General features: G+C 34.6%; 2 long non-coding RNA genes across 5 annotated transcripts in view; both read left to right on the forward strand.

The window, feature by feature from the left end:
• LOC108738731 overlaps window positions 1–11646 on the forward strand; it is a 469009-nt gene that overhangs the window by 427100 nt on the left and 30263 nt on the right. The window lies entirely within an intron of this gene.
• The window catches only part of LOC108738734, an 18045-nt gene continuing 7686 nt past the window's right edge, over window positions 1288–11646 (forward strand). Inside the window, exons 1-3 of the long non-coding RNA XR_001938029.1 lie at window positions 1288–1375; window positions 1775–1966; window positions 4093–4235. This is a non-coding gene — a long non-coding RNA (uncharacterized LOC108738734). The remainder of the gene's footprint in view (window positions 1376–1774; window positions 1967–4092; window positions 4236–11646) is intronic.

Consider the following 11646-nt stretch of genomic DNA (forward strand, 5'->3'; position numbering starts at 1 on the left):
AACTGAGAACAATATTTATTTAAAGCAATGAATCATTTCGAACTTCAGTTATTCTATCAATAATTTCATATTCGCTTTGAATTTCACAATCTATAAATGCAATTGTCATGCACTTGCACGAATGAGCGAGAATATAAATGCTACACGGTAGCTCATGCGAGCGCCGCCATATTAGCGTTGGTTGCTTTGCCGACCGCGTTTCACTTTTACCCCTACTTCGCGGTCGGCTGTAATGCGATATTCCGTTTTCCAATCCATTAAGATAAGATTAAGAACGCGATTTTAATTTTAATACAGTTAAATGCCTACAATCCGAAAAGTTTCACTTGCATGGTAGTTTCATAAAGCCACACAATTTTTTTTTTATATTTAGTGTTAAAATCTAGTAAAGCAAACTAAAAATTTCAAATAAGTACAAAAAATGTTTTGTTCCAACAATAGAATATGTTTAGTAACTTCAAATAGTTTAACTCATAAAACCCCCGGAAGTAATAATTTTTCATTTAGTCTTGCGTATTTGGTCTTGGTTTTGCACATTCGGTTTTATTTTGAACTTGGTCTTGTTCGTTCGGTCTCGGGCTTTTAATCTTGCTAATAAATTAGTTTTGCGAAAATGAAAAGAAAAGACCAAGAACAAGATCAATTTTGTACATCACTCGAAACAATAGTACCCTGAAATATGTAGGGGCAGGGTACGATTCCTACTCGCGATCAAATATATACCTAGTCCGATTCCGCTCCGTTTGTTTGGGTATCATTAAAAATTGATGCACCAAAGAAATATATACCATATAATATATAAGCTTTATGTTCAGTTGTAGAGACTGATTTGTAAAATAAACACTTAACATAGTCCATATAGACAGATTTATTTCGTTTCATTTTTTTATAAATAAATATCATTCAATTTTTTTATTTTCAAATTCATCTACACATGATTCTAAAAATAAAAACTCGTTTATATTTTTTATTGTTACATTTCTCATTAGAATCCACACTGTATATTATGTCGGAATCAACTGCTTATACTATATATGCCTGGCCCTTGTGCATAGTCATTAAGGATTATTAGCATGATACACATTTCCCAGTAAACATTTTATTTTCACCCGCTCAGCTGTCCGATTTTACACGAAATCATTAAAGATAAACCGGAACACATATTTTTTGATAAACATTTTATTTTCACCAGATGTTCCATTCCACACTGAACTAATGAGTAATAAAAACTATTATCTATCAATTTTAGTGTCATAAGGTTTATTACTTACTACATATGTGTTTATCAACAACTAGAATTAATTAACGTAAAACCCATAAGATAATGTGTATTAAAACACCTTTTCTTGAGCGTTAAGAATACATATTCAACCACGTAAGTACTTACTATTGTTTAATTGTCTTATATTTTAAAGTCAAATACATAAATAAAATTTCGGTGAGTTTAACTACTTTATTTCTAACTGGATTTTAACCTACAATTGACAGTTCGTGAGGTTGCAATATTCTTGATTATGTGTAAACTATATAATTAAGTATATACCGTTGCTGGAATGTTTTTAAAACTTCTAAAAATAAATTTATAATTGGCTGCCCTAATAAAAAAACTTATTGTGTCTTGAATGAAACGATTCGCAACCATTAGTCTTTAATTCCTTCAAGGTTAAATTAGTAGCTTAGATTATCGGAAGGGATTTGGAATCTTCTAGTATTTACATAGTTTTCGAACGAATAATCGGAATGTATATCAACCTTTTCATGTACGGGCTTATAGCTCATCAAGTCGTGTGTGAAACAGTTTTCAATTTCGTCTGGTGATAGAAATGGCAATCCGAAACCACCAACCTAGGAAACGAACGAAAGACTTCTGTACGTTTATTCAGAGATTCAGAGATTCAGACCCTTAGCCAAAGGGGCGGATGGAGAGGTATGGTTCCCCTTCACCCAATATTCGAGTCAAATACGTGTAAGTAAAACTGCTTGAAAAAATCGAAGAGCATTCGTATATGCGTGCTACAATAAGATTACAAAAGGGCACAGGGACTATAGGAGTAATATCAGTCTTTAGTTCGGTGTTCACTGAACTTTCGCAGGTAGCAGAAATTACCGTTGCAGTATCATTAAGGAATCGGACTTCTTGTCAATATTTCGAGTCAAATACCCAATTGCAAGACGGTTACTAAAAATATAGAAGCATTTTATTCAATACACTGAAAGATCAATAGCGGCTGTTTTGGTATGCAAAAATACCAAGATTTTATTCCAATAAAATTCAAGTAACAAGGGAAAAGTTATCCAGTTTTCATTAAAAAAAGAAGAATTTGGGCTTAAAAGAATTACTAAAGAATACGTATCAGGTTAAATAAACCAGAATAAGCATTAATACGTACGACTAATACCAAGACCGATACTATACCAGCAAGACCAAAACCAAGACTGCAAGTATTTGAGCAAAGCCAAGACCGAATAAGTAAGACCAAGACAAATACCAATACTGGGACAATCTTGGTATTGCTTTGCTCAATTCGACAATTATTTATTATTGAGATAATTTCGTTGGGTACCAAATGTATTTTGAAAAAAGCGGTTCAATGTTATTAGGAAGGGAACGTTCCAAGAAATATCCAATTCTTTCATAATGCCACTAAAACATAATGATAAACTTCTGGGTGCTACATTCCTACCAGCTATTAATTCTGTTTGGAGAGCAGTTCCTTCGAGCTACACCAAAGGATAAGACGGAAAGCCATCTTCATCCTTCTTTTAGAAATCGTAGGAGTAATCTTTTGAATATTATTGTCCCAACATTTGCCTAAGTGATCCAAGAAAACCACAGAAAAACTTAGACCCGAACAGACGGAGTAAACATGCCTATTTATTAACAGTAGGTATGTTTATACAAAAAGTTACATCTTATTACAAGCTTAATAGATCACAGATATATTACAATTCGACAATTTTTCGTTCATCATCATCAGTCGTCAGTCCTAAGACTGGTTGGACGCGCACCTTCACTCTTTCCTATTCTGAGTTAATCTTCGCATTTCCCTAAAACTGGAACATCGCACATCCCTAACTTTTTGCAAATCTTAACTCCTGTTTTTGACTCTAATATGTCTGAATAGATCTTCAGGCCTGAGAAGGTGTCCTACCAACCTATCTCACCTATTTTTTATTAACTTCCATAGTTTCCTGTTCTCCTATTTTTTCTAATACCTCATTTCTAATCTTCTCCACATTTCGAACGCTTATAACCTTTTCTTTTCCGCTGCACCCACCGTCCATGTTTCGGATTCGTACAGCGCCGCGCTCCAAACATACATCTTTAACAATCTTTATCGAATTGAAAAGACTTTTTTTTATTGAAGGCGACTCGACCATGCGCTATCTTTTGCTGTATATCCCTACAGTTGCAATTTTTCGTTGTTACGATGATTTTGTAAAATGATGCAATTTTATTCGGAAGAGACCGCTCTAGATAATATCCAATTCTTTCTCAATGCGACAAAAATGTACTCAACTTTATGCAAATTCGTTTCAGGACTGCAACTAAAAATAAGTGCTGTATGGAAGAATTCGTGCCATGCAAGTAACTACCTGAACTTTATTACATATATATATATATAATGCCAATCTTTTATATTCTTCGCGTAAATTCTAGTTTCCCAATTAGCATTTTAAATCTCTATCAGAATGCTTAGAGCGCAAACGATGCAGCTCCAGAGCGAGCTTGCAATTATTACGTTTAATATTTTTGTCGGACAAACCTTTTTTATCTGCAGCGGACGTCAGCATTTTCAAATGCAATCCGAAGATGAAGCTTCATACAGTCGCTCCAGCATACTAATAAATATTATGCACAAAACGATTAAAATGGTCCTTATAAGGACAACCGAGTTATTTAAATGTCAATCTCGTAATTGTACAATGTATCCCGCAAAAATTGACCGAACCCCCATTTTGATGACACCTGGATGCTTTAAGTTGTCCAAAAATTTTAAAACGGTGTATTTGTGCTTTACCTGCAAAATTCTTTTAAACTATACCCAACAAACATTGTTTGAAGGTCCTCTTTACAATTAAAATTTGTAGGAACTGTAAATATATCGAATAGGAGGTTCGGCGGCAGCAATACCACAAATTGAAAGTTCCGTTAGACCCTTTGGGAACGAAACCATAAAAGATGTGTCCAACAACAGATTTTGATTGCTTTGTATGTGCCAGATAATTTTAAGGTAATCTTAGATCCTTATTTTTAGTTTCTATGACGAAAGTAAAGAGTAGTGTCTCCCTATTACAATTTTACTTAATTACTGTGTTGTTACATTCAATTTCATGGTAAAGGTCTAGATGATGGCCCCCACCCCCTTCGGGGGTGGTGGGGGGGGGTCAATAGAGGAGGTCTCGCCCACCACTGTACCATAAAAAGTTCGTGGCAGTCTCACCCCCATAAAAAGTTATGGTGGATCAAAGTTAATAAATATGCCAATTTTTATACATTTCTAGGCATGTAAATATTTATATAGTCATTCTTCAATAATATTCAAAGGTAAAATCATAAAAATATTGAGAAAGTTATATAAAACATTATTTAAATATCTTTATCAATAGGTTAGGTTAGGTTATCGGGTTTTGTTCAAGTGACCACCTTCTTTCGATCCCCCCTACCCTCTTTCGATCCCCCTACCCTCACCCCCATCTAACCCCAATAACTTTTTAGGGGGGTGAGACCGCCACGAAGTTTTTATGGTACAGTGGCTGGGGAGACCTCCTCTTTCGATCCCACCCACCCTTATCCTCTTCGAGGGTGGGGGCCATCATCTAGACATTTACCAATTTCATTACTTTTACCACTCAAATAACCAAAGAATCTAAAAAACTTATATCTCCTACCATGGTAGAAATAAAAAAGGAACATAATTTTCGCCTCGCACTATACATTAGGATGCGTTCAGCTTTGTTACTGCGGCGGCCTCAATACGCTGTCAGCGGTACGAAAAATACTGCAAGTGCTGCTTTTGTATTATGATGCAGAAACTACTTGAGAGATGACGTGGTTAATAGGTCTTTGTGCACTCCAATATAACCACTAATAAACAATAACATAAAACAACTTACTATCTAAATGCCAAGCCTACGTTGTTTATTGTAGCAAATGACCAGCCACTAACCAACTATGTATATTGATCCAAGATAGGGGGACATCCTAACTGCAAATCAAATATAGGAGGTAAAAGGGTAATTAAGAAGGGTGTTTCTATATGTCCTGACTGTGGACCGAAACTAAATTGCAGTTGGAAGATGGACAATTAACGATGATTTTTGTTCTTTTGCAGATTGTATTTTCTGTGTACCTAATCTCCAATACCCTAAAAATCGTTTTGTTATAGCATTAATAATATATTATAGCAGTCAAAATCTTCCTAAAACTCATCGTTCTTTTCTCAAGGATATTGAATTCACTACCTATTTCTTTTCTTTTTTCGATATATTAACCGCTAATGATGTTTATAATGCGTTTCGAATTTGATAAATGGTTGCGTGCAGAAACATTCTCAATCAAATTGCTCGTCGATGGCTCTGATTAATTTAGAGTGTTCCAAAGTCATAAATAATAACTGTTTTCTCAAAAATACATTCGCAAAGCTATGGGTCCAGCGACAAGCAAAAAGATGCTTCCATTCTACAAATTTCAGAAAGAAAAGGTAAAATGACGTTTGGTTATAAATTTAGACATAAGTTACTGAAATACAAAAAGCGTGGGAATGCTTACAGAAATTTTTTTATTGCGCGCAAGTATTTTTTCGGCTTTCGGCCATTTTTAAGAGTGTACAATAAGGGTAACTGAAGTTTAAAAATATTGTAACTACCATTTTTATACTTAGCTAATTGTAAAATATAAAGGAGAAGTCTAAAGGATTCTGGTTTGTATAGGATGCGTGGGGAATTAGAAATGTTTAGTTATACTTTGTTTTTAATCATAAGTTAACATTGCGATTAAGTTACTATGAGTTCTAAATCCTAACAAATGGATATATGCCTGTACAATATCTAACAATATTCTGCGAATGCAGTCTTACTACCTATCTTTTTATTATTAGAAATAGATTAGAATAAACTTATAAACTCTAGAGCACGTTTTCTAACTGATCTTTCACTCTGTCCTATATAAGAGTACTTTTGTTAATTTCTGTTATTAAAAATATGAATTTTTCGTTATTATTGAATCGCACAAACTTTAAATTATACGTAGGCTGTTCTATAAGTTTTGCCAAAACAAAAAAATTTATTAACATTATGCGAATTAAACGCCATCAGAGTAAGGACAAACCAACTTATCTCTTAAATTTATCTCTTATAACAACAACAACTCTCAAGTTAGTATTACCCGATGTACCAGATAATTGTCGTGAATTAATAAACATTTATTTATTTTTTTCGTGTCTAGTATTTTCAGTACACCAAAGATGCGTACTTGGGTAATATGCCAGGTTAGTGAATTTTTCACTGCAGTAATGTTTTCTTGAGTGCTGCTCGTCATAGGGCAACCAAGGCTTTCATGGTTGTCAAAATTGAAACATTCTCCTTGGAAGTTCTCATGTAAAAATGGAAAGGCAATCTTTAGTCATGGTTTTAGACATCTCCTTATGGCACTTGATAAGATAATTCACGTTGTAGGAGGAATAAAATATCGCTCTTACCTATGTCACGGTAATTTTCTACTAATAAGGCAGCCAAAATAATAATGAGTGCAGGTGTAAACTGTATAAATGTGTAGGGGGGACCGGGGCAAAACGAGATTAGGGGCAATACGGAACGAGTGCTAATGTATATAACTTGTATGCGCATATGTGGCTCAGACAGGGCTATTTGGACAAACTTAAGTCACCCTACATTAGTCAGCTGGAAGAGAACGTGTCGGTATTCTTTTTTGCTGCATTGTGATAAAAAATTGAATTTGTTCACATTTTTACGAAGTTTTGTGACAAATGTTGACGTGCTATTAGGCGAGTAACTAAATATTTTTGTTGTATTTTCAACCCTAGGTCGTAGCAGTAGTATCGAAGTTTGATAAAAGGTACTTTTCATAACCGTCACTGTTTTAGGTTAGAAGTACTTGATTTAAGTACAAAATATGTTTGTTAGGGCAAAAATCATTCCCACCAGTTCCTAAATCTATTGGGCAGACAGTCCCTCCAGACTACTCCGGAGAGTAGAGCGGAGGGTCCTCTTCAACCTCCTTTTAGGAGTCATGAGAATGGGTGGGTGGTGGTTGGGGTGAGAAAGATGAGACGGACAAAATGAAGAGAAGTGAAAGACCATCTGTGGAATAGAATTATCATTACTGCTGCTCCATCATTTGCCCAAATGATCCAAAGAAATTCAGATTCGAACCAGTGTCCTCTCGAATGCTAAGCAATGGTCTAAACGTTTAGTCAATGCTGTTGGATACTGCGCTTGTATTCACTGTGCGAACTTATTCGCAGACGACCAAAGAATGGGTATTTTGCTATGTTGTAATATGTGCCATGATTGAGCCATAATATAATTTCTGTGTTGGAGTTGATAAGCAATTTTGCGCATACTTGTGAACGCTGCCAGTCAGAAGTGCCATTTCCCATTTCGACCCGCGGTCGGGGGTCAGAAAATTTCTTTATTGTTGTTTCTCATATGAGAAAATTAAGTAATTTATTGTATAGAATGTTTTGAATATCTAAAGTAATAATTTTGCTAGCTGAGTAAAAGTTATTCTATTAAACAATTAATTTTTTTTATAAGATAATTTCTTTATTAAGTATTCCATTTTGTCCCAGTCTCCCCTAAATATATTACTCTTGGCAGTTACTTACGTAAACAATAAAACAAGCATAAGCTTCTTAGGTTCCATGTAATGCAACTCTTATGGAGTCGCCTGCGTATTAAAAGTAGGTAGGTATTTAAAATTAAAAACAATTATCTTAGAATGCGTAAGTAAAGTTCTTTTATTCGTACGATACCTCACTCTCACTTTTTAATTAGACCATCATTTTGAATTCCTTATACAAATGAAAATGAAAATATTTTTTAAGAACCTCAAGAGCAACAAAAGGTTTTGGTTGGTGATCTGTCTAGCCCGTCAATAGAGTATAGTTATTTCGACCTCTTTCGATCTCATCAGCACACCGTATACATTCTGGTAGAACACTGACCACTTTAGGTGTAGACAATCATATTCTAATACATACCTACTGTGCCAAACAAGTCATTAACGTTAATACTTATTGAAATGATGAAAGACATTTCTTTTTGGTAAAGGAACCCTAATGATATTAATTAAGTAAAGTATTTAAAATTATATGTCGTTAAACAAATCAAGTAAACAGGCACTATGCGGTGTAGAGTTAGAAGTCCCTGTTTTAAGAGTTTTCTGTACGTTTGGTTGCTTGGGAAGAATAAAAATTAAAACCCTGGTTCTGATACCGTGCTCGAATTAGTCACGTGCTCATTAGCTCGTAACCACGCTGCTAACTTCGTAACTGCGCGTGCAACATCCGTTGTAAAATCTTTTACTCTTAATGCGTCAAAACAAGTATAACCTAAAAATTCTATATACCCATTACACCTTTTAGAGTGCCAGGTTAATAAAGTCCGGAGGTATGATATTTGCGCCTGACTGTACCTGGAACCAATTCAATGATGATTAATATTCGAAGTAACGGGAACAGTACATTGGCGCCCCCTACCTGCCTATCACTACTACATAATGACCGTTCAGAATACCATTTTTGTAGACACGTTTTATTAATAACAACAAATTAAACGACGTGTATTTGGTGTTTAAAGTCGAACAGTTATTTATTTGCCGAGGATCCGTCACAGAAATTAATCGAAGCTGTTGAAAACGTGCTTGATTGAATGCCTCTAAACATGCAATCGTTAATCTGTATCAAATGGATTTCTCGAAACAATTACCAGTATTACTGAAAACAAGGTTACACGTATGGGATGATTCAACCATCATCATCATCATCATAAGGTCGTCAGTCCTAAGACTGGTTGAGCTTATCCTCCCATTTCCGTAAAATTAGAACAACCCACATCCTTAACTATTTGTGAATAGTCAAATTTTCCAATTTCCCTACTTACCCCATTGTCCTAATATTCCACGCTCCGACTCGGGAAATATTGCACCTACCCCAATTGCACTTATTGATGACATCCCAAGGGAATTCCCCGTCCGGACATCCGTATAGGGGACTAAATTACGTCCGGAGTGCTTTACCCCAGAGGACGCCATCATTTAATTTGTGTAGTAGATTTTACTCGGGATTATAATTATTGTATTGTGCATCAGAGTGCCATACCAATCCTGGTTTCTACCACTCTGAGTACTGAAAGAGCTGCTACTCTATTTCAGGGACCTGTCTTAGTCTTGTTGTCTTTAACAACCCCCCATTATGGTTGAACCTATAGTCCGGCTCCCTAAATCATCGAAACTCGCAAGCCAATTCACCTACTCTAGTTTGTACAAGAGTTTCGTCAAGGTTCAAGTCAACTGTTTTTACTGAAAATTTTTTTTATACATATTTATTCTCATTTCGGCGACCCACCCAAAGGGTCTCGCCGGGTTTCTGTATGAAATCTGCACTGGCGTCTTTTTTGACACTGGTGCCTTTAGTATATTACTAGTTGTTGAAAATAATTTTTGCCCAATTATCAAACCCCTAACTTCATTCGTTTTTGGAAAATGGGGGTTGCAACCCGTAACATCAAAATTATTTTTCTACGAAACTATGATAGCTAATAAGTCCATTATCTGACACCATTTCTATCAATAAGAATATATATACCAGTTATTAAATATTTTTACAAAAATTATTATATCTTCTACGTCTTATTCGTAAATCTTTTTGACTTATTTGGACGGCAGTCTTTTTCAGTCTTTAGTATGTTTATTTTACAGCCAGTCTAGAGTAATTATTTGTTCTTTTAACGTTGTAGGCTTGTATGTATATAGTTAGTTAGTGGAAGTCACCCTCAGTGTGTCAGTGTGGTAGGTCAGATCGGAATAGTATTATTGCATTAACTAATGCATGATTTTTGTAGATGACTAGCGCGTATATTAAACGCCAGCGCAGAACGCTAATTATTGTCACGACGGTGTATGATCGCTGCAAATGAAGTACGTCAATTGTTTTAATGAGAGGATAGCGCTATTGGCGTTGACATTTATTTTTCGTAAAACAAATGATTGAATTCTCCATCGATGGAGCTGCTTAGTTGTTACTGCAATTTCTCTGTACGTTGCCAATTCACGCCCAGGGCCGGCTTCGGATAGCAACTTCTTCTGATTTTCTTACAATTTTTTTAGTCGCTTAATCACGCTGCTTTACACACCATACGATTTCCTATTGCATCTAATTAACACCCTCCAAAGCTTACTACTTATTTTAGAAACAACCTACCGCTACTGAGTTTTGAAAACCGCCGAGATTCAAAACGCTTCTATGACCTTGGAGAGAGCGTGTGATATCACTGTTGTTACTGCGAAATTTTTCACACTTTCTTATATATTATTAACCCTTTAGAGTATTTAAAATTATATTTTTTTAAATAATAAGTTAAAAATACACGAGCGCTTGTTTTTCATTTGGCTTTGCATTTCATTCTTTCTCATTTTAATACAAACTAGAAATGTGTTGTAATAAAAAAGTTCTGCATTTTTTAATTAACACATTGCTGTCCATTTAAAATTGAATTGCTTACTAAAGCAAATATTCACGAATATCATCTTTTTTAATTTAGTCAAATTAAACATCCATTTTTACCACAAAATTCTACATATTGTTTTCACTATACAAATCATATTATTTACATTCAAAATGGTTTCATTGTTAATTGTGTTAAACTAACGAACGCTCGTGTTATTGCTGCAGTTTTCTTATGTAGTTTTCGAACTTTCTTTTAATTCAAACTCAAAAAAAATATCACATTTCTTGTCAATTTCAAAATCTCACAAACAAAGCACAAGCTTTGAAAGCATCACATAATACATTTCAATTTAGAAACAAAAAGTGAAAGATAAAAACGCACATGTACCTTTCGTTTACCTTAAAAGTGGACGAGGACAAGATGTATGACTATCATTATTAAATTTGTGAGCCCTATAAATTAATCGGAAGTTCCTGCGAAATGACAAGTCGCTAAAGTGAATTTCTGATCCTGTCTATCGCAAATCAATTAAGGACTAACTGGAGCAGTCTCTTGCCGCATATCCGACATCACTAATAGCAACTAATGTATTTGATAGGAGTCATAATCAAATTTGACCGGCACACGTTATTATGATTACATTAACATTACATAAGTTACATGCATATACGCAGGTACCTACCGGTAAATCTATACAGCATCAATAATCCTTCAAGCGTATTTGACACAACACAAATTAATAACTATTTGAATGCAATTATTACAAAGTGTTTAAGTTTAATGTTCATTTCGAAAATATTCTTCATACAGACCTTATCTTGAGTTACCTAAAACCATCTACATATATACTAAGTCCACAACTTCAAATTTTTCTCATCAAAATTTTTTTATTTGAATTTAGTTATTTGTCCTATGTATCATTTTTATTTATTCAAAATCTATTTAACCCAAAAC

This window comes from Agrilus planipennis, unplaced genomic scaffold (genome assembly GCF_000699045.2).
Source record: "Agrilus planipennis isolate EAB-ADULT unplaced genomic scaffold, Apla_2.0 scaffold192, whole genome shotgun sequence".
Classification (NCBI taxonomy): Eukaryota; Metazoa; Arthropoda; class Insecta; order Coleoptera; family Buprestidae; genus Agrilus; species Agrilus planipennis.